Here is a 24,860-nt window from a genome sequence, read left to right as displayed (position 1 = left end):
TACATATCTACATTATAGATGCTCCTTGACTTACCATGGGGTTACATTCTGATAAATCCATCATAAGTTGAAAGCGTCACAAGTTCAGAATACATTTAATATGTGCTCAGAACCTAACCTATTGAACATCAGAGCTTAGCCTACCTTGAAAATCTCAGAACACTTACAGTAGCCTAGTGTTAGACAAAAATCATCTAATTCAATGAATGCACTGTAGAGTATCTGTTGTTTACCTTTATGATCACATGGCTGGCTGGGAGCTGCGGACTGCTGTCCCTGCCCAGCATCATGAGCGAGTGTCATACTGTCTGTCGCTAGCTTATGAATGATTAAAGTTCAAAATTCTAAGCATAGCTCCTACTGAATGTGTATCACTTCTACACCATTGTAAAGTCAAGAAATTGTTAAAATGAACCATGGTAAGTTGGGGATCATCTGTTAAATAAGCTATCTAACTGTATTTGTATTTTAGGTTGCAACATTTCCATAAGGATAAATGAAAATTTAAATGGCCCAAAGTGATTACATGTGGAAGTAATTTTTGGAGAATTCTCTGTAACCCTTAGTACCATAAGGGCAAATAAAAAGTGATTAGTATCTTTTTAGATATGATAAAACAATTTTAGAACTGGATATTAAAGTGTTTCCAGTATTCCTTACCAATAGTCAAATTTATGTTTAGAAATAACATTCTTTTACTATGTGAGATTTAATTTTAAATCTCTTACATAATTTAAAAATTTAAGTTTTAAGCTATTTATATTAATAAGTATAAGGAAAAACATACTTAAACATACCAGTGGTAGAGATGAAAGTTGAGATGAAGAAAATACATGAAACATAATGAAAGAAGGTAGTCAGAATCATATTCTAAAGTCAATTCCTGTAAAAGAACATTCAAGGCAATGTTCAATTTATTTAAACACTGATTTCAGGTTGTATTAACCATCATTTGAAATGAGCATACTACATAACAAGCAAAATTTTTTAACAAGAATTTTTATCATAAGTATTATATTTTCCAAGTGATAACTAAAATGGTCTATCTAAAGTGATAACACATGCTACTCTTAAGAACATAGTGTTAAAATGAATTTCTAGCTGAGGTGGCTACCTAATGGATAATGAGGTCTTCTAGGCTGGATTTGTACAACCTTGAACAGGAGTCATTTATCAAGGCTGTGTACACTTGGTAGCCAAGTATCTTCCATTAGAATGACTGTCCCATTAGCTACATAATGCCTAGACATTGAATAAATTGAAAACTGTAATAAGTCACTATACTTAAATGTATACACACAATTAGAAATTGCCTGAATAAATGAAATCCATGTAAAATAAAATAACTATAATATTTAGATAACAATATTACAACAGACATATCATGAAGATTGCTGGTGAAGAGGAAAACCTAGAATTTGACTATCATTTTATTTTTATTATCCCCGCCACATATTAATGCTAACTAGAAGTGGAACAGATAAAAGACTAACTTTTGCTAGTTGTCTACATAGTGGATTTACAAAAGATAAACCCTTTCCAATGTATTTGGTTCTTCATATATTTACAGGAATAAGAGATCATTCTAGTCAGATGCTTATCAGAAAACAAATGAAAACACCCAACTTATATGAGTCGACTGCATAAAACTTGAACTCCAACCAAGGCCAGTAAGATACTGTCTTTTAGTGACTCATAAATGTGTCTTTCAAAATTGTTTTTATCACTTACCACATTATCTTATGAGTTTCACGACATAAACAAGAACCACAAAATTGATAATTTACATGAGGGGCAAAATTTGAGAAAGAAATTTAATTTTATGCAAATGCAGAACCATTATTCATCTATTCCCCACATATGAAATTAAGGTCATGGATAGTAGTTTTTTGTAGCTATTTAAGAACCATGCTTTCAAATCATGCCCAAAGTTTTAACCTATGTACACAACTTTTAAGCCTCAGTCTCTTCTGCTGTGATATGTATGCTAGTATACAACAAAGAGCCTTAAGTGACGTGAATTCATGGAGTAGTGAGCAATAGCATTTGATAACAAGAACTGAACACATATGCAAAGGAAGGATTTTTGGTCTTGATTAACATTGTTCAGCCAATCAGGTACGATAGCAGATCTCCTTTGAAAAGTGATTTGTTAATTGAGACATTATAAATCCAACAGACAGTATGTCCTGAATACAAAGATGAACAAAACTTAATCTCTGCCATCCACAGAACTCAATTTTTTACCAAATTAGAAAAGACACTTTAAATATTAACTTTAGTCTAAGAGAAATTAATAAATTTCAAATAGGTACACATAAAGTCTTCTGAAAGTCAGATATGGGAAAAGAGAAATCCAAGGGTAAATTAAAGGCCCCATGGTTGAAGTACTTAAGTGTTTCCTAGGTCTTTCTCATTTGAATTAGGCACAGTTGTTACCCTTCATTCACTTACTGCAGTTAAGTCAACAAACATTTATGGAACATCCATTAAGTGTAAAACATTCATTTAAATGAAAAAGAAAACAAATATATTAGAATATGGTACGGTTCCCAAACTCAAAGAGTTACAATTTAAAGTGAGTTAAGAGTAACTAACTTGTGTATAGTATTTCCATTCTACAATGCTATTGTGCATGTATCATTTCTTTAAATCCTAGAGAACCTTGGTTACTGAAGACACAAAACTTGACATTCTTTCTATAGTGCAAAGAACAAAGGACTGCAACGAATCATGATTGTCTTCAGCAGAGTCTGCAGGGTTTTACATTTGTGTTTCTGAGAACACATTCTAATTTTAGTGTGTATGTGAATATATTGACCCATTCTAAAATAGTTGTGCTACTCTCCAATGTGGCTCTGTGTGCAGAGAGGGAGATGAGTAAGCAGGGTTGAAAGCACCCTGAAAAGGAGTCAGCCCCAATGCTCTCCTTACTGAGGAAACCTGAAGAACAGACATGAATTTATAAAGCAGCTTTGGAGTTCTTTCTCAGATGTATATTTTATTTTGTAAAGTCCATTATTAAATTTTTGGACTTGAAAGTCTTGATCAATGCTAGTAGGGTACTTTGAGAAGCATTAAAAATATACCCCATGTTCATCATTATTTTCTAAATAATCTGAAAATATTTTTATCCCCAAAACAAGTTACTTCATTTTTTAGAAAAGCACCATCAAAGTTTTAAGGGCAGCGCTACATATAATAATAAGATGATATGTTTCTTTTTAATAATTTTGGGTATTTTTCTGAACTATTTATAGTTCCCTTTTTCTAATACAGAAGAATAAAATAACTAGTTGAGTTTTTAAGTAATTTAAAAGGCAGTAAGTAAAATAATGCACTTCATGTTGCATGAACTTTCATTTTTTTCCTTCACATTTCTTGAAAAGTAGTCAAATGTATGAGCCAAGTATGGTCCAAGACTAGATTGTATACGGAAAAATCTCAAAGGAGGATTTTTGAAAAAACAAAGTTTAAAACAGCACCACCAATGCCCTGGCTAGGTAGCTCTGTTGGTTAGAGCATCGTCCTTATATACGGAGGTTGAGGGTTTGATCCCTGGTCAGGGCACATACAAGAAGGAACCAATGAATGCATAAATACGTGAAACAACAAATCTCTCTCTCTCTCTCATGCCCTCCTCTCTTTCTCTCTTTCTCTCCCCTTCTTCCTCTTTTTCTCTAAAATCAATAAATAAAAATTTAAAAAAACACCACCAACAACTCTTTGAGTTAAATTCATGAAGTATTGTTTTTAAACTCATAAAACCATTCAAGAAAGTCCTCTCTTTCTATTAACTCAATCTCAATGTATTTAGGCAATTCCTGGTAATGAAATCCATCTTGTGAATGTCTACTTTAAGTAAACTCGATGCATGTATCTCTATTTTTGTATATTAGCAAATCACCTCATGTCCAGGGATTAGAAAAGATTCTAATTCAAGCCCACCAATTTTTTTCTCAGTTCAAGTCAATTCATGTATATTATCCACCTATAATGTGTTCTAGGCACTTTCCCAGTCATATCAGGAAACCCTAAAATGAAGACAACTCCACAGAGATTGTAATTTAGGAGGAAGGAAGTAGCAGAATTCATTTGCTCATTTATTTAACAAGTGTCTATTAACCATGTGCCTGGCAGAGTCTAGATTTTGGACTCATGGACAACAAAAGTCAAAGTTGGTCTGGGACATCCTGGAGGAGGGTAGCCCAGTAAGAGCTTATTAGAGGACATGGAAAGAAGTATCATGTAGCCAATAAGGTTACAGAGTCCGGAGCTGAAATGCCTGAATCTTAATGCTACTTTAGTTGAATCCTTCTCAGGCACTCTCAACATGCACACATCCTTGTCAATTCCATCTGTCCTCTTCATTTTTTTTCAAAGATTGTATTTATTTATTTTCAGAGAAAGGGGAGGGAGAGAGAAAGATAAGGAGGGAAACATTGACTGGTTACCTCTTGCATGCCCCCAACTGGGGACCTGGTCTGCAACCCAGGAATGTACCCTGACTGGGAATTGAACCAGCAACCTTTTGTTTGGCAGGCTGATGTTCAATCCACAGAGCCACGCCAGCCACGGCTCTGTCTTCTTTAGTTTTTATTCAGTCATCCCTTGGGGAAAACACTTTCTCATGTATTCTACATGTTAGCTAACAATAACTAATAAATATTTAGAGTGATACTATATATATACATGGAGAAACAGAAAAAGCTATTTTAAAAAGAAATTATAAACTAAGAATATTTGCAGTCTTTAAGCAATAACCCTCAAACTTCACTAAACATCTAATATTATGCTGATAGTTCTCCCAGAAAGGTGATGGTGAAAAAGTTTCCCTTTGAAAGAACACTGCATATGATTCTGAGGTATGGACATGGTAGACTATACTTTGAAACTTAGAAATTGTTTTCATTATTTCCATAAAACTTCCATCTGCCATGTAAAAGAATGCTTTGGCCAAGCATTACTGGTTAAGGAAACTTTGAACAATCTAATTCAATTATTTGTATCACAACACCCCTATGGCTTCCTACTATTTTAAAATTTTTTATTGTAACTGTACAATGGGCTGTTGTGAACACAATGTGAGAAACTAACCATTTAAAAATGATTTCCATGTAAAGTAAATCATGAGTTTTTCAATTTTAAAACAGATTTTGGGGGTGCAAATTATTTGTGTTAGGGATGTGGCTGTGCTACTGGGTGCGTGGTGGGATGCTACAGTCTACTCAAAAGGCAAGACATGGAGCAACAAGACATGACACGTTCAGGCTCTTCCTTTAAGATCCAGCTCCAGCACATTTGAATCATTGCTCCTCTGTGAAGTATTTCCAGAACCCTCATGCAGTACCGACTAGGTTGCTTACTTCCTGTGTACCAATGAATGTATTATAGAACCAGCATGCAAGAAAAATAAAAAAGAATGCCATTTAGCATGCAAATGTTCCAACAGTAATTATTGAAGAATAAAGTATTCTGTAATTAAAAAAAACATTATTTTTTCAAACTCTCAGAATAGTCCACTTCTATTCATAGCAGATAGAATGTTAAATATCCACTGCTAGCTCATCCTAAGATGCCAGTAAGTTGGACATTAGGTGATACAATTAATTGTACACATTGGGAAATTGGTCTGGAAGAGAAAAAGTTCTTTGTGCTGATATGACATAGCAGTGATGCTAATAATGGCCATCAGCTGCAAGTATATGTGTTCATTTAGGACCAAGTCCAAAAATTTGAGATTTTTTTTTTGCTTTAGTAGGACTGAATTCCATACTGTTCAACCAGTTATCCTTCAGGGTTTTTTTTTGTTTGTTTGAGAACAGAGCTGGTACACGTGGAACACGTGGAGTACTATAACAGACACTAATACTTTCCTTACACAACTTGATAAAGTCCTCTAGTGAATTCCACAATAGAGTGTTTAAAACCCATAGTCCTTATCATTTTGTTAAATACTTTCTGTTAGTAGGAAAGAGTGTAAGTTCCATTATGTAATGGAAACAAGTTACATTTTTATGGTCAGTTCAACTTTCAAATAATGAATAGAAACACCAATGCAACACTATGCTCTGCAGGTAGGAAAAAGGCAGTAGTTTCTTTTACATAATGGAAATACATTGCATTTTACTAGTAGATTCAACTTTCCAATACTGATAAGTGCTCATGAAATGAATGAAGTGCCTTCCAACTTTCTTCCACATCCCTCAAGGCTAACAAAAGAACAATCCTGATACTTTGAACGTGAACAGGTGAATAAATGAATTAAACTATTACCTTGTAGGTTTATTTCTTTATTTTTTTAATGGTAAGTTTAGTTATTTGGCAATGTCTTCCTAATCACCAGGATGGGATGCCTGCTCACCACCCTTCTGGATTTGTCTATTCCATTTCCTTTGACATCTTCCCCTTCTAGAATCATAAAACAAAATGAACTGTGTTGTGTTTTGCTGAGGTTTTTTTTTTTATAAACTATTTTTTTTTTCATCTTAAAAATGGCTGTATTGCAGGGAATACCTTTGAGACACAAACTTAGACCACATCCGTGTGCCGAAGGCAGCGGGACTGGGCGATCAGACAGTCAGCAGAGCCGGCCTGCTCAGCAGAGCCTTGCCGTCAGGATCTGGAAGCAATGGCCCCACCACGTGTGTGACATTAAGATGATCCACAGCAATCCTGCAAGACTACAGTTTAAGCAGAGCTTCCAATTTGCTGTGGTTGGCATGACCTAATTTTGGCTTGAAAAGGTACATTTTTTTTTCCCCTCTGGGTTTTACTGACTACACATTGGAGAAAAAAAAATTATGTTCTTAAAGAGATTCTTACTCTTCCCTTTCTTAAGGAACTTTAACAACTGTTGGCTGCTGGCTAATACATAAACTAAAGTCTTTTTCTAGCTTCGCCTACATCTTGACCCCTCATGCCAAATATTTCAGGCAGTCTATTTATAAAGTTCATCACTTCCCCTGTTACTTCATCTTTAGAAATGCCAATAATTTAGAAACTGGAATAATACAGCTGGCCTCATAAACCAGGAAAAGAAAGATTCTATGGAAGAGATAATTTTCCTGTTGTAACTTAATTTCTTTTCTTCTCAATTTTATAGTTAAAAGGGAAGTGATGCTAATGTTCCTTACTTATTTCACTTTAGTGTCCGAATATGATTCAAAGTTCTAAAGATTTTGAATGCTAACAAAAAGTTTTTAACTCTGACTGCACATTTGAATCATTTGAAATACTTTTTCAAAGTGATGATATGTAAACCCATCCCAGATCAATGAAATCAGAATCACTGGAGTTGGTTCCCCAGCAGTGTTGGTTTTGTTTTTTTTAAAGATTGTATGTATTTATTTTTAGAGAGAGGGGAAGGGAGAAAAGGAGAAAAACATCAATGTGAGAGAGAAATATTGATTTTCAACAACAATTGTTGCCTCTTGAATGAGCCCCAACCAGGACTGAACCCGCAACCCAGGCATGTGACCTGACCAGGAATCAAACCAGTCACCTTGTGTTTTGCTGGAGGACACCCAACCAACTGAGCCACATGGATCGGGGCCATTGCTATTTTCTAAAAGCCCTTCAAGAATTCAAATGTGAAGCCAGATCTTAAAATCCACTGTAATAAACTGATTTAGAAATATACAGCTTTGTACACTAATACAGGTATGTTATAGCATTATCTTATGTGGATGTAGTACGATCTTGAATTTTCCTAGTCTATCCATTTGTGAACTGGCTGCCATTAAAGAGCTTCTCAGCTATTGCATGATGTGAGAGAAAAACTCATCTGGATAATGTCGCTGACTCAATAAATTTGTAAGTTGCAATCATAGAAAGCTCTGCCTTTCAAAGATAAAATGGCCCTTTCCTGCAAAACCAGCACTGGGGGCTTCCAAGGGCCTTAAAATTACTTGAATCTTTGGAGGGTTTCCAGTTGCATTAAAAAATAAATCTCACCTTATGATATTTACTGACTTGTAAATCTCTAATAATCCACTAATTGAATTCAATGCTGTATACTTAATTTACTGAAGGTGATAATTTTCTAATTGCATGTGTGAGGTTAATCTATTTGAGATCAAACTCAGTACATTTTATGACTTCCAAAAAAGGAAATCCATTAGATCAAATTTCTCAGTCTTTCATAACTAATTTAATTCTCTACTCCAGTCACTGGGAAACAATATAATCAAGCAGTGCAGCCCAGTTCCCTTCGTCCTTCCCAGTGTGAGACTGGGCTTTAAATAAGGAAGAATCTGATTTGTGGAGGTAAGGTGTTCTACAGACTTGGAATTTTATTCCATTATGTAACTACAATGATCATCTAACCATCCCCCACCCCCCACCCCCACCACACACACAAAACTGAATGTGGCTCATTTTATAGTGAGGCTTCCTATGAAATAATGCAGTCTATTTATTTTAACTTGTAGAACACGTATATTTATTTTCTAGTCATGTCTGGCCTTTTCTGTCCTCTGATATGTACACAGAAGCTTGTGTATGTGTGTTGTATGTTTGGCAACATAGGAGGAACAAGTTCAATTTCTAGGATTCGATGTGTCTTATAAAGCTGTGATTTGTTATGTCTTACAGACTTATTCCCTTCTATTACCATACCTCATTTTAAAAATATGCAAGAGCCCTGGCTGGTGTGGCTCAGTGGATTGAATGTCGGCCTGTTAACTGAATGGCTGAGGGTTCAATTCCCAGCCAGGGCACATGCTTGGGTTATGGCCCAGATCCCCAGTTGGAGGCGCATGAGAGGCAACCGATCAATGTATCTCTTGCACTTCAGTGCTTCACTCCCTCTCTTTTCCCTTCCCTTCCTCCGCTCTAAAAGTAAATAAATAAAATCTTAAAAAAAGTAGAAATACACAAGAGTTTTCCCAAAGGGTCTGACATCCCTAAAGTATATTTATCTATGTTTGCTTTTTTAGAACACAAAAAGGAGAAATACCACTTGAATTTTTTAAAATTACTTTTTCTAAGAGACAAAAAAAAAGTGAGTCTCCATTGTACAAAATATTCTTGTGGTGTTATCTCCCTGTTGGTTCCATTCTCCCTCATTCCTAACTTTCCCACATCCTCGTTAAAACAGTGAATTGCAGGGGAGGGCCTGGATCAGGCCATCCTTCCTTTCAGCTGTGTCTAGGAAACAGGGTATGAGTGGGAGTGAAGAGAGGCAAGTCCTTGAGGTCACCTCCAGATCCGTAATAGTGAGGTTTTCTGTCATATCAGAGAATGGAAAGGGGATTAACTAGACTTTTCCTATTTTTGGTACCATCCCCATCGCTTCATCAGCTGCCCCTAATTTCAACAAAACATATATAGTCCTGGGCAAGGCCTGAATGGGGGGGGGCAAGGTTGAGAATATGGGAGTTCATATAAAAAACTCATAAAAATCTGTTATGTTGTCAGAGGGGAGAGGAATAAAAAAAATTCCCTTTTCCAGAACACTGCCAGGATTTGACTCATCATTTAAGACTCACCTTAGGTGTCCCTCCTTCTACTAAAGACTGACCTGACCAGTCATCTCCCCAAAAAGTTGAACATTCCATCAATTCAGTATCCGCTTTACCTACAACAGACCTGCAGTATAGCTTTTATCACAGTACATTCATAATTGCATCTGGCACATTCATCCCCCTCATCAGACTGAAGCCCTGGGAGGCAGAGACTCTATCTTTCACTTCTGTATCCCTAACAGCTAGCAAGCCACCTCCTGTTACATACTCAGTGAATAAACTGACTAATAAATTTGTAGTGGATGTCTAAAGGGAAAGTTTTGGAGAATAGCAGTAGATATTGTACGGGCACTTGCCCAAGATAGTTTTCAAGTTATATGCTTATTTGTTCCTTAACATGGAATTGTATGACCAAAGTTCCAGATTGACATTTATCTTCTAAATAGTGGGTTTCACCCAGGCTTTACCTTAAAATCACCAGGCAGCTTTGAGAAACAGCAATGCCTGGATGGCAGTCCAATTTAATTCATATCTTGAGGTGGGACCTGGACATCAATACAGATTTATTTATTTTGACAGAGAGGGGAACAGAGGGAGAAAGTGAGGGAGAGGAACATCAGTGTGCAAGATAACATCCATCGGCTGCCTCTTGCACTCCTCCAACCAGGGACCTAGCCTGCAACCCAGGTATGTGCTCTGATTGGGAATTGAACTGGAGACCTTTTGGTTTGCAGGCACTCCATCCACTGAGCCACACCAGCCAAGGTTTGATATCAATATTATTTCAAAGCTTGCCATATAGCCAGGATTGAGAACCACTGCTTGAAACTAATTATAAGAAGAGCATGTCACTTAACATATACCCAAGATCAGTTACAATTTGCATTTTTTGAATGGATTACATTTGGGAAAACTGTTAGTTGATTTTAGTCCTTGGATAATCAAAAATTTTGAAAAGACTTTCAAAATGCAGTATTAGCTACATCACAGCCTTCTAGAAATATTACTAATAATTTTATGTAATTATCCTTTATAGAATTAGCCCACAGCTATGACTTCCTCCTCAGTCTTTGGGTAATCCAGGCCTTTATAGTGAATACTTGTTTCCTGTATATTTAGAACTCAAATGGATACTAAATATAGATCTGGTGTTTTGTGGAGTCTTAAGAGTGTGCTTTACAGCTGGAAGGTTCCAAAGAGGGAATTCAAATAATATAGTCAAAATCACATTAGGAAGTAGACATAACTAGCTTCAGTGGTTTTGTTAGAGAGAAACGAACACTGAGCATTACCAGTGGCACTTAATGTTGCACAAAGTAAACAGAACTCCCCTTGCCAGTGAGCACCACAATGTGACATGGAGGCTATTTATCATTGAAACCAATTAATTTCAAATTATACATCTCATTCCTAAATCATGAAGTCACATTTCTAATAAAAAGCACTTTTAAATACAGAGAATACAGGTTATTTTGGTGTTTGCACGGTAATCTCAATAAGCATTTGCTTCTCTTCAGCAGTATAAAATAAAGTAGAACCAAATGTAGTGACTAAAATTCACTGTGGAAATTTGGCAAGGAACCCATGATTTTAAAGATATGGTAGCTATTAATTTTGAAGTCCAAAGCATATACATTTGGTAATTCATAAGTATCTGAGTCTTGTTTGATCTCTGACCAGCCTCTGTTCTTACTGCTAGTCAAGGACACAGTAATGCTTTTATGAAAACAAACAAACAAACAATAAACAAACAAGAAAACTGTGATATAAACAAGAAAGTTCATATTATTTCTCACAGTAAAAATTCTGAAAGTTATCCTTTTCCTTCTCTTTTTTAAAATCCTCACTAGAGAAGCGCCTATCGGTCACCTCCTACACGCACCCCAACTGGGACTCAAACCCACCCTGTTGGTGTGTGTGCGGGATGATGCTCCAGCCGGGCCACCCAGCCAGGGTTCCTTTTCCGTTTTTTAAAGTCCTTTTACTTAACACAGGAATATTCAGTTAAAAAATGAAAAGCCATGCATCTGCTGAATAAACTTGATACAACATTTCCTAGTTTTCAGATATAATGCAAGTTGCTCTAACTTGTATTTATTCCATATCTATCTCTGGTTTTAAGTTGTTGTTGTTTTGTGTTTCAACTACAAAGAGAAAGTTAAAAGTCATGCTTGGATTCAAATTTTCCAGAATATCTATCTGTACTAACTCCTGAAATCCATTTAATATTCATTTATATACAAGAAAACAGGACCCATATATGAGGTCTGTCCAGAAGTTATCCAGCCATGTAATATGAAAAATAGAGGCATTTACTAAAGAAGATACAAGATACAAAAAACACTGTACATAGGACAATGACACCTCAGTTCCCTTCAAGATAGGCACCTTGAGACACAGTTCTCCCAGTCACCATCAGGTGCCCCTCACATTTTCCTGAATCTCATCAACAGTCTGAAATCTCTTCCCTTTCAAAGGTGATTTTAGTTTTGGGAAAAGGCATTTGCAGGGTGCCAAATCTGGGCTATAGGGTGACTGAATCACCTGGATGATTTGATGTTTTTGCCAAAAAACTCTGTAAAAGACATGATGTGTGAGTGGGTGATTGTTGTGGTGAAGCTGCCAATCACCAGTTGCCCATAGCTGTGGCCTTCTGAATCACCCAAATAGTTTCTGAAGAGGAATGGTAAAGCTTAATGCAAAAGTTGATGCATATTCATTGTTCTCATCACTCAGTTATTTTGAATGAGATGGCCACACAGTACACATGCTCACTCAATGGCACCTACCACCACCACTGAGCAGTACAGTGAAGCTGTCGTTGCTCACACATGTGTATTCTAGCCCACTCTCCTTGGCTGCCAGGTTAAATCGATGCCACAGAAACCATTCTCGATATATTTACAATGGCTCAACTTTTTCTGGACAGACTAAATATATATATTTTCCCCCTACAGGTTAACAATGTTGAACCGCACCATAGACCAAGAATTAGTTCACTTCTCTCTTAAAAACCATACAAACATATCACACAAACTTAGTTTTAAACATGTCATTCTGGGGTTACTGACTACTTTTCCCCAAGGTGCCATGTGAATTTAAGTTTCTATAGTTAAATCATTTTCTTTTTCTTGTCTAATTGTTGAGATAATGTGTGTGAGATTTTGGCTTAGTTGATAAAACTGTAGACTCTAGAGACTGATTATGTTTCAGGCTCTAGCTCTGCCATTAGTGAAGTGAATAACTCAGGCAAAATGCTTAAACATTTTTGCTTTAAATTTTCATCTGTAAAATGGGAATAGTAACAATGCCTCTTTCACTAGTTTTAAGGAATAAATGAGTTAATGTATGTAAAGCCTCAAGCCCTTAGAACAGTGCCCAAACATATAGTGAGCCCTCAAAAAGTGTTAGCCGTGATTGTTACTGTGTAAAAGTAGTTGTAATTAATAACACTTTCTAATTAACAATATACATTTTCACGCATAACAAAAATTATTAGAATTATTAGAGATGTCTTGAGTAGTGAAGCTGGATAAAATAAAAGTGGAATGTCTAATTCATAGTTGAAAATATCAATTACATTTATAGATCAGTCTTACTTCCAGCCACCAAGCCAGTAAGAGTTGAAAACCAACTGGTCAACATGTGTTCATGCAGACAGAAAAGGGAGAAGACTGTCTATGTTCCCCAAGGAAAGCCGTCCTGGTTGCTGCAGTCCACCCTATCATTACTCGTGCAGTAAGACTCTTTGATGGGCTTCACAGTCTATGAATAATACTATTTTGGGGACAGATTCACAAAAATAGTCTGTCTTTGTTTTAAAAAGACTGGTGACTAAGCAAATGCAAAGAAAGCAATACCTCCCAACCACAAAGGAGGGTGGGACCCACATTGAAAGTTGAGGCAACTGGAAAAATTGAAAAAAAGTATTTTTGAGATAAACTGGCCCCGTTGTTCATATCCTAGAGAACCAGGAAAATTTCAAGTTTCAAAAATACTCTTCCTTTTAATTTTTAAAAATAAAATTAGAAGAAAATCTGATTATTTTATTCTAAGATATTACAAATAAAAGAGCCTACCATTTTAGAAGATCTGGTATTTAAAAATATTTCACAAAGTAAACTGTATTTACAAATATTCCTTAAGTTCTGTGAATCTCACTAAGAGGAGAAGCTCCCCCAACTCCCCATCCAATGAAATTTAGGATTGTAGTAACACTTTGAATAATAAATATAGTAGAGGATTTTCAAGATTACATTCAGGGTAAGTACAATTAAATTTGCCCATGGAATTTTGTTTCAAAATGGTGTTGCACGTGTATATTCAAATTTTAGCAAAAAAAAAAAAAGGATTCTGGTTGTTCTCTAGTACCTATGACTGTTCCGGTTGTTCTCCAGTACCTGTGACTGTTCCTTTAATACTGGCAGTAGTAGTTATTAAGGTTCAATCTACTGTTGTATGTACGAGGGCAAATCTCCCCCTCTCCACTGCTGACCGCTTTGAGTGGAAGAGTAGGAAGCTCTCATATCCCATGGGATTCCACCAAAAATTTTTTCAGTTCACCACCTGTGATTCTTGGTGTAGACTTTTTATCCCAAGAGCAAATATTTAGGATTACCAAAACTAAACAATTTCATGTACCTACAGACTAGTTAAAAAGTAAAGTTATCTGACACATGAAGTCATGGATAAATAAACTATTGCCAGGAGAAAGTGAATTGCAGAAATGCCGTTTATCACTCACCTTAAACATATGTACTCTGTTTATGTCATGAAAAATATTTCAAAATCAACTTATGACAGCTGTATACATTTCTACATTTAAAATACAATGGAAGCCCTGGCTGGCGTAGCTCAGTGACTTGAGCACAGGCTGCGAACCAAAGCATTGCAGGTTCAATTCTCAGTCAGGGTACATGCCTGGGCTGCAGGCCACGGCCCCCAGCAACCGCACATTAATGTCTCTCTCTCTCTCTTTCTCCCTCCCTTCCTTCTCTAAAAATAAATAAATAAAATCTTAAAAATAAATAAATAAATAAATAAATAAATAAAATACAATGGAAAAGAATTTACCTTTCTTTAGGAATTAAAAAACTTACTACAACAATCATTTGATACGACTTTAGACAAAATTTAGCAGTTAACCTGTATGATGTGACAACAAAGCTAATAAAGTCCAAGTAAATTATTTTCTTGCTAAAAGTGAAAAGTTGTTTCCAAAAGACCTGTTAATGTATATGAGTACTGCTGATTTATCTATGTGACAATATATGTTCTGACAGAAATTATGCCTTAAAATGTATTTCATAAATTTTCTTTATGAAGAAATACAATAACTAGTTATCCTATATATAATTAATGTTTACTTTGTATGTGATTATTCATTAATATAGTTGCTGAATCTTCATTTTTAGCTCATGTGAATTATAACTGTGATAAAATTGCTTAATTTTCCTGAAATTTGAGTTGCTTTCATGTCAAAAAATACTTCAAAAATCTAAAATCAGCACATATGTACATTTAAAAATCTTGAGTTTTGGGAGATATTTAAATACCATGATCTGTATACAAAATATAAATGTGTCCCTTATCTACCTGCATGTGCATATATATGCAGTATGTACTTACTATACATACTTAAAACTTAAAATTCTTTGCTAACTTATTAAGCTCATTATTTCAGGAATGAATGCAGGTTTCCATTGCTTATTTTTTTCATTTATACAAAGCCAGAGAAATTGTTTACTATGAAGAAGACAACAAAAATGATTTTTTATTTAGAATATTTGGTAGGAATAGAAAGACACCTTAATAAATGAAAATCAAGTTCAGAAATATTTAGCTATTATGATTTTAAAATGTGAACATCTACGGAGAAAAATATCACATTATTTATCGTGTCTCTATAGGATGAGATCGTTTAACAGCTTTTGGTTTAATTTAATGATGTCAAACCCTTAAAAAAATCCATATTATCTATGAAATCAAACAACTGGTATATATGACCATACCCTAAACAGTATATCACAATATTTTAAAAGAAAGCTTTAAGTAGGGAAATATGTTTGTTTTTAGTAAGAGGTATATATTTACTGATTATAAAGGAAATTTTGTAATGGGAAATTTGATTTTTCATAAAAAATATTTGGTTGATTTTAAATACTTCTACAAAAATCTACTCAAGTTTAATACAATACATATTTCTCATCATTAGAAATGTTTGTGAACTTTAAAAATTTTATTTATAATAGAAAGTAAATTTTTGGTCAAAAATATGTTTAAAAGAAAGCTTTTGGTCTACTAATGTTGTGAAAGTTTCTTAGAAACCTCTTAAAGGCCGAGTACAATAAAATGAGGGCGATGCATATATTCTCAGTTACTCTTTAAAAAAACCTGTAAAAGTGACTATAGTGGCATGTTCTGACACATTCTTTTCATAAACCGAACCCTGTTAGTGACAGCAGAACAGATTGTGTGCATCTGCTGGGAATGAGCCAGATGACAGTGGAAAAACGCACATGGATACCTTGGCACAGCAAATAAAAAAATGGAGAAAAAAGGACCTGGAAGAGAAAGTGCTCAACTTTAATTGAAACATTCTTTCCAACATGATGAACTTCATCCAACCACCTCTTGTAGCCTGTCAATTTTACATATAAGAATGTGTTTTAAAAAGGTCCTTTGTAAATTAGAGCTGTTTTGTCTTCTCTTAGAACTAAATATTGACTTAGGCTCTGGAATATTTCTTCAAATTATGGCAAATGTAATAAGATTTAAGGTAGAAAAAGAGGCCAAACCACTTGACCACAGTCTGGTGCAAGAAGGCTAAACTTCCAAAACCTTTTCAGGTTCAAGTCAAATTTAAGTATCTGGGTTAAGTTTTGAATTGTGTGGGTGTTTTACTGCCACATACTAGAGACGCCACAATTCAAATATTCTGCAAATGTGACTATTGTAAATGCTGCTTGCATTCAATAGTGCTACAATATTTCACTTTATGATGATCAACCACAGTATTGTTTAAATAGTTGGCTCAACAGCACTAGAGAGGTCCATACATAAAAACAAATGTGCTTCTATAAATCATATTAAGAAGTTCTCTTGGATGCTCTGATTACAATGAAAATCTATTCTATACAGTCTACAACGCAAATTTTAAACTGGAGACCAAGTTGTTTAATAGATTACTAGTCTGACTGAAGCAGCTGCAGTAAAAAAGAAAAAAGTCTGGTGATTAACTGCCATTTTCCAGTAATCATAACCCTGGAAAGGGCTCCCAAGCAGAGGGAGGGGTTGCAGATGGGAATAATTCTCTAAACCCATGTGCCTTAGAGGGCTCCATCATCTTCATGCAGACTTATTATTAATATTATTATTATTATTTTTAAATTAAAGCTTTTAGAGGCATCTTTGATTGCAGTGTTGGGAGCCGTCCATGCTGTTTTACCGTAGAGAAGTCCACTCTGCAAGTGTTTCTTGTGCTGAGCACTGTTTTGCCAGGCATTAAAATGGGGCTAGAAAAGAAAGCTGAATGCAAGGTGCACACTAGAGGGGCATTATTCAAGAGCATAGAATAATTTCAGGAGGCTGCAACTCCACAGGCTTTCTAAACTCGGCAGGCCTCATTACCATTACCCATCTTTGAAAATACGAATTTCTTTGAGAAATTAGGTGGTTATAAAAACAAAAAGTGGTAAATAGACTCTGAGACCAGAAATCATCCTATTTTCATCCACATGTTACCTAAATTTGTTTGTGTTATCAAAAGGTGTATTCCTCAGGTAAAACTTCTTGCATTTTCTGGACTATGTTATATTTCTTCTCACATGAAGAAAAAATACTCAAATTAAAATACGTTTACTTGTTCATCATCTCAAGGTTGATAAACTATAATTAAAACGAACAATCCCTCAAATCTGGAAAATGAAAAAAAATTACAAAAAAATGCCATTTACTTACTTTTTGGCTATTCAAATAAAAATGCATTTTATCTGTAATTAGTAATCATTTCAACAAATATTTATAGAAAATATATTATTTGCAAGGGTGACTGTAAAGAAATAGAAAGATGAGTAAGATGACACTCAGTCTTCATTAATATTATTCATTCTTACTGCAAACAATGAAAATTATGTAGTAAGAAATATAAAAATATTAATATATCCTTCAAAAGTGAATAATACTAATGTTAAAGAAAAAAAACTTTAGAATTCCTGGTGTGGCTGTTTTCACTATTAAAACCATCTAATAATTCTATTCACATCAAATGCTTCTTTCAATCTGAACTTTTATTAAAACTAAGCAATAATTTATCTGAAATTCAAAAGTTCTAAGAAGTGACCTTTAAAACTTACAGGTATAATAATCTTGTTTTCTGGTTCCATATGGTTCTAAATATGACATTTATTTAATAACATCTGATTGTGTGAAAGGGTTTCATGTTCTTGAAGAAGTCTATTGTACTTATTGATAATTAACACTTGCCTCACGTAGCATCAAAATTAGAGACTTGCCCTGATAGTGACTCGATTTTAACAGAATAAAAATATTATTGAAAAAGACCTAAAAATAATTATTCCACCAAGCATTTCTAAGTGACCATCCCTGGCAGGAAGATAAAATAAAATATAGTGTAGTGTTATGATGATAATTTACTAATTACTAATCACTGCATTATGATTTTATATGTAACATCCTGTTTAATCCTTACAATTCTAAGAGGTGGGTAATTATATCCCCATTTTACAGATGCTGAAACTGAGGCTTTCTGGTGGTTAAATGACCTGCCTAGAGCCACTAACCAGTGAATGGGAGGCAGGATTTTGAACCCAGTTTGGTTTTTGTTCTAAACCATTACCCTGTATCACTTTGGGCCACTTCGTCTAATAGGACACATAGGTATTATTTAAAAAATGATATTAATAATGGTGATGAGGTTCACAAACTCTTTGTTTGCAAATCAGAAAAACTGATTTTCTCTTTCTGTTGCAGTCATCCTCATCCTCTCACGCTTTTTGTCTGTTACTCTCTGCTCTCTCCTTCCTAGTCACCCCTCCCTATGCACAAGCACCCAAAGTGCACACGCACCCAAAGTGCACACACACACACTGCACCTTGGACTTTTTGCCCAACATGATGTTTTCACAGAATATCGTGCAAGCCATAACTTGGTTCAACTAGTCCAATAACTACCCCCTCCTGAGAATTCATAATGCTCTGTGTTTTTGTCATAAATGTACTATCCACTGACTCTAAAGCTGTCAGCAGTTCCTTACAAGGGCACCATCCTATAGTCTGCCATTTCAAGATCAGTGTCTGGGGTTCTTTCATGACATGGCATTGGGCTGTGATGAACCACATCAATCTCTCAAGTGTAAGGAGATAAATCAACACCTAAAACAATTATATGATCTCAAATGTGTAGTCGAAACAAGTTAAAAGTGCACCTGCTTTCTCACAATACCTAATATTTTGAAGCAATAAAAGAACTCAGGAAAGACCCCCAAAACAATAAAAATTGAGAAATAAGGGTAAGGTTAAGAATTCCTTGATTTTTGAAGTTATAAAATGAGAGAAGGGAAAAATCACATAGCCGTTCACTCTAACTGAAGTCAAGAAAGATCAAACAGTCCTAGAAGGGACATTGCCCATTCACTTCAACCAAAAGGTCATAGGGAAACAAGCAATGGGACTGAGTATTTCACGCAGACCTGTGTAAATCTATTAATGTTACTGTGGGAACTTCTTTTTTGGTTTATGTAAGGGGAGAAAAACTCAACTGTGAAAAAAAAGAGAAAGATGTAGTCAAAATTATTTCCTTAACCTATAACCTATACAGACTCTTAAGTGGTCTTTGGATAAACACCAGAAATGAACAAATGGATACACTTTCTTTTTTTTAATAACCAGGTTTGCTAGTATTAATTTAGTTAAGAAAAAGAATCCTGATGGAATTAGGTCTGGATTTATACCATTTTAACATATTAAAGAAGGGTGAAAAGATCTACTTTCTGGACCATAATACCTTTCCTTAAAGACCACCCAACAACTTAACAAGTTTCCTCAAATGTGAATGGAAATCAGGCACCTTGAAAAAGAACAGTATTTGGTAATTTATTGGTTAACATTTAAATTTTTTAAAAAAATCTTGCCCAGATAATTACTACGAAACCTCCAAGAGATTCACGTTTTAATCAGGTATAGTTTTTATAATACTTAAAAGGCAAGAAAACTCATTTTCTATTGAAAAATTTTTATCCTGTACACATTAAACAATTGGATCTTTACAATGTGTCTAACAATATTTGTCAATTCATAATGATTCCAATTATCTTATAGTTCAAGAGAATTCTAAGATAAAGAAGTCTCGTATCATATCCTAAATAAAAGCAGTTTAATGGTTGAATATGATTTTTAAATAGAATGCCTAATTTTGTAAAAAATAAATGTCAAAAATTACTGACTCCTGTGTATATTGATATATGCAAAAAATGTTTAACATTCTCTCCTCCCCCCCTGTGCTAATGAGCCTTGAAACTGTGCCTGGTGTAAGGTGCCTCCTTGCTCATCACACCTTGCTCATCCTATCAAGAGTAGGCCGTTGTGATCAGACTCTTAGGAGTGCCTTTACATTTTAAGATCTACGTTGTATTAATTTCCTGACCCTATTAGGAAACACTTGCATCCACAGAAAAATAGTTGCTTGATATTTAAACATAATTAAAATTATATTTCTTATCTATTTTAAAGAGAAAATTAAATTACATTTAACTGTTGGTCTGACTTGGTAAATTTTATATAGGCAGTTAACAATTGGTTTAGTGGGTTAATGACTAAACTAATATTTAAACACTATTTGTATAATGCTAAATTGATAATTTAGTATAAAAATAAAATTGAAACAAATGCTTATTATGTAGTAGCACTTTCTACTTAGGGCTCCCACTTAATACATTTTTATCAGAGAAGGCTAGTTTTAGAAGGGTGTGCTGGCAATAATCTGATTCCACTTCACACAAATGAGAATTCTGCTATGATTGAAAGGAACCATGGCAGCTAGAAATTATTTTTAATAGGATTTTAAAATCACATTGGTAATGACTGAAAATGTAACTGGTAATTAAAGACTGGTTTTAACAATTTTTTATTTTACAAGAAGAAGTGTGAGCTTTCAGACTACAGTTTCAAATGCAAAGAATATTAATGCAGATATTTGGAAGTTGATTTATTTTGCATGGTAATAGGCACACTCCTTACAGTGTACCTTTCAAATGAAGAGCATAAGCCAAATGCGAAAACTGAAGCCCACATTTTTTTATTTGTATTTTGACCTAGCAATCATTAAAAGTGTGTGTATCAATAATAATTACTGTAGTGCCTCATATTGTGGTGGAACATTGCTATTTCCCAAGATAAGTACCAAAAAACACACACAACATTAATTTGCATCACAAAATGACCTAACATAGCTGGAATATAATGCACAGGCTTCATTGAAAAGAAACCATTATATTTTTCTCTGCAAAGCAACAACAAAAAAATACAGACATCTGATTGGGCCTGCATTGGCTGGGAGGAGGAGGGTGGGGAAGAGGTCTCTTTCTATCTCACACCTATTGTTTCATGAATTCTAAACTGCTATAGGAAAGGAAAAGGTACCATAGTGAATCCACTTTGCAGTTAATGTCTTAGTGATTTAAGAGGCTGAATTTTCAAGCTAAAGAAGGGAAACATTATGCTTTTTCTTTACCAAAGTAACTGCCCAGGAAGAAGGCCCTCTGCTCCTTAGCCTACGCAAGGGGAAAAAGGACATTACTTGGGGCTGAAATCACTCCGAGGCAGAAGAGGGGAAGTTTATGATGTGGCACTGTGCATGTATCTGGTCTGCAGCCAGCAAGTTTTCAGTTTGTAGCTCTGCTGCCAGTACCTGTGCTGAATATTCAAAAATAAAACTCTACCAGAGCTCTACCTTAGAAACTGGATGTTACAAAGAATTAAAAGAGTATTTCACTTTCTTTATCCTGAGGGTAATTGCTGTTTTTAAAAAGAAAGAGCTGAAACTATAGTAACTTCAGGGTTTCTCTCTTTTTAAACTGCTCAAACTACCTTCCCACAAAGCCATTTAAGTTAAATGGGACATTTACAGACTCACCTCCATGAAGGATATAACTTAAAACATCTGCTTAGACACGTATGTTCTGTTCAAATATAAAGAATGTGGCAAAAACCTAAGAAATATAGGGGCATTATATTCTTAAAATGTGTGTTCTTCTGTGTGTGTGTTCATTCATTAAAGAGATTTTGACTGCAATTAGGTAGTCGGTCCTATAAAGGCTTCCTTGTGTGACCATGATTTCTAAAAATAAAATGCTCCAGTGAATATTTCTGCTAAATAATCACATCTTCAAAATTACTTTAAAGAAATCCCAATTCCCTCATGTTACATTAAGCAATAATACCAGCTTTCCATAATAAGCCTTGGTTGTACACCTCATGCATGGTCAACAATTAATTAGAAGGTTAAAAAAAGTTATGTTTACTGTATTAAGTACTAGACTAATTTCCTTGTCTGCTCTTACATATTTACATTAGTGAATCTATTTCTGATTTTGAAAAATACATAAGCATATCTAAGTCAAAGCTGCCTCTATTCAGATTTAGGGAAAAGATGCATTCTGTTCCTTATCATTTTAACTTGCTGGAAGAACACAGACATGAAAAAAAGAGAGAGGTAGTTCTTAGCTGTTTTAAAAAAAACACTTTGCATTCTATCAAAGGACCATATCCGTCATTTTTAAAAGCCAACATGCTAGAGATCTGTAGTACCTGAAAACAATATATATGAATTCTTCGTGTGCATCTTATCTATGACAACAAGACACAAGAAGAAAACCAGACCCCGCTCAGGATGCTATTTACAAAAAGCAGGTTCTCACTAGGGATTGCTTCAGAGATCAGTTTCTCCAGTCTCTAGAAACAAGTTTCAGGTACTTTATTTAAATAATTACTAGAAGATCTGCATTGTCATTCTTCATGAATAGCAACCACTTGCAGGATGAGCAACATTGTTCCATTCATTTCAAATTTACAGCATTAAGAATTAATAAAGTCTCTATAACGTCTGCATTATTAAAGAGTAATGATTCCTGCAGAAATCTGCCTGTAACAGGTTTACTGTTTTTATTGCTTATAATTATCACCGATTTCCTTTATATTGTCCTCAACAGATTCTCTTTATGTGTACTTTGAATTTTGTTTACACTAGCCACTATATTTTTAAAATAAATACAGTGATTTAACTTGACCAATACAAAGACTATATAAAACAAATGCATTATGGAGATGACAAATGAATGTTCCTCATTTTACCACCTGAAACCAAAACACAGATTTATAGAGCAGGTATCACATAACATCCATCTTAATAAGAATATGGCTTTTTTTCCTGCAGTTAACATTAAAATCATACAAAGAAATGTGATAATACTATTTTGAATAATCTTTTTTAAATAATCTTATTTTTTACAATGGTACTCTCTTTTATAGAATTTTCTTTATTAGCACACGTAAAAATAACTAACATAAAAGAACATTGATGCTATCTACTCATTCTTAAAAGAGAGAAGGAATGGGTACCTCTAGCTCCTTTATCTCTAAGTTTATGCCTCAATAAAATACATCTGTAAAATAGTTACTATTGAATACTGTTTTGAGCAAAATTAATTCTAGTGCACTTTATAGAAGTTAAATATTAAAATTACAAAATTTTCAGACATTTTCCAGTATTCAATGTGAGAAGGGTTATCAATAATTGCTTTCAGAAAAAAATCTTGACAGTTTCCTTTGCTCAGTAACTACAGCAGACCATTACAAATTATTTTTTTTCTCATGCTGTTATTCACTTACAGACTGCATATTTGCTTCAATTCTCCAAGGGAAGAAATGTGCCTCTTGTGGGAAAGGTCCACCCCTTTCTACATGTTTGCTTCCTTGAACGAAAGGAATACACCCCCTTACATTCTTTGAAATGTGTCCAACATGCACAGAATTGTGTTAGCACTGTATGATTGACCAAATTAGAGAATCTTAAATGAGAGTTAAATATTGGTAAAACGTGCTCTGTTTGAACCAAGAGAACTAAAGTGACACATATGCATACAGGTAATAACAATGAATCACATTCACTCTGGCTAGTATCTAAGTCAGGACTCTCAGAACACTTGTCTTAATGGAAGAAATTTGTGAACATTTTGTGCACATGTGTGTTGTATGACAATTCAGGAAGAGGCCCATAAATGTTACAGGTTTCTGAGTGCATCCTTTGAATTTAAGACCCATAAGGGGAATGCCACTTTCCTTTCATAAATATTTTAAAGAAAAAATATTGAGAAATTAAAATATCTGTCTGCATAAGTAGAGTCAGAAAGCGGTTTGACATCACAGAAGTGCAAGAATATCGAAAGTCTACACTCATTATCCTAATGATAGAAAACTCACACCAAAGTTGGTATCCACTAACTTCAACCTCATTAAGACAATCTGCAGGTCATGAGAAGTTATGTTCTAATAAGTCTTCCTTCAATTATGTAGCATTATATACTCTCAAGGTAAGTATTATTATTTTCTAATAAAGTGGAAGTGTGTGCATTTTTCTTTACTTTTTTTCTAAAAACTATTTTTCTTTATCGAACTTTTACAAAGAAATTTGCAAATGTCAAGACATAGAGTAGGCAAATTTTTAATTCTCTTTTAAGACATTTTAGTGTTTAAATGGTTAGTTCCTTCACAATTTGTTCATCAGATAGTTCCGACTGAATACAACCATATAATTTCCAGGCCTAGAAAATGGAAGCTATGTTATTCTGCCTATGCTTTTCACTTGGAATAAGAGTGAACATAAATAGTGAATATAGAAACTGGAACTGAAGATAATAAACTTATTAAAACTTAGTAAGATATTGTTATGTTCAAAGAAAACCTACAAGTGCGTGCCACAAATCCACTCATATGAAACATCTCATTCACTAGAATTTCCTATCTTATTATAATGCACAGAAAATTAAACACATAAATATTAATTTTATGTATCACAGAAGATGTAGGCAATGAAAATGCAATGTTTACATTTATGGATGACTCATTAGTGTTTTATTGTGTGAAACACTAGGAGGCATCAGTTGGGTAAAAAAGGACTTCAATTTTTAAAGAAGCAAGAAATTACTGTAGGGTTGGATGTGTAAGAAGCTGGTGTTTTGAAAATGTTATTAGGCAAACCAAACTTTATTCTCTGAAATAAACTCTGAAAACATCATATTTTGTTGTACAGAATGATCTTTATATAATGTTCACGAAACATGCATAATTTGATCAATGAATACCTATAAAGGTTTATTT

At 34.5% G+C, this 24,860-nt stretch overlaps 1 protein-coding gene across 15 annotated transcripts in view; it reads right to left on the bottom strand.

The window, feature by feature from the left end:
• MEF2C (myocyte enhancer factor 2C) overlaps positions 1–24,860 on the bottom strand; it is a 161,730-nt gene that overhangs the window by 112,730 nt on the left and 24,140 nt on the right. The window contains exon 1 of one of the 15 annotated variants that reach the window (XM_045847781.1): positions 798–819. The exons of 13 other annotated variants lie outside the window; for them this stretch is intronic. The gene's annotated coding sequence lies outside the window, so the exon portion shown is untranslated. Of the gene's footprint in view, positions 1–797; positions 820–24,860 lie in introns of those variants that run through there. One more of the 15 variants, XM_045847775.1, reaches the window with a different exon arrangement.

This window comes from Phyllostomus hastatus, unplaced genomic scaffold (assembly GCF_019186645.2).
Source record: "Phyllostomus hastatus isolate PE091 unplaced genomic scaffold, TTU_PhHast_1.1 phas_contig_58, whole genome shotgun sequence".
NCBI lineage: Eukaryota > Metazoa > Chordata > Mammalia > Chiroptera > Phyllostomidae > Phyllostomus > Phyllostomus hastatus.
This window is presented reverse-complemented; position numbering and strand designations above follow the sequence as displayed.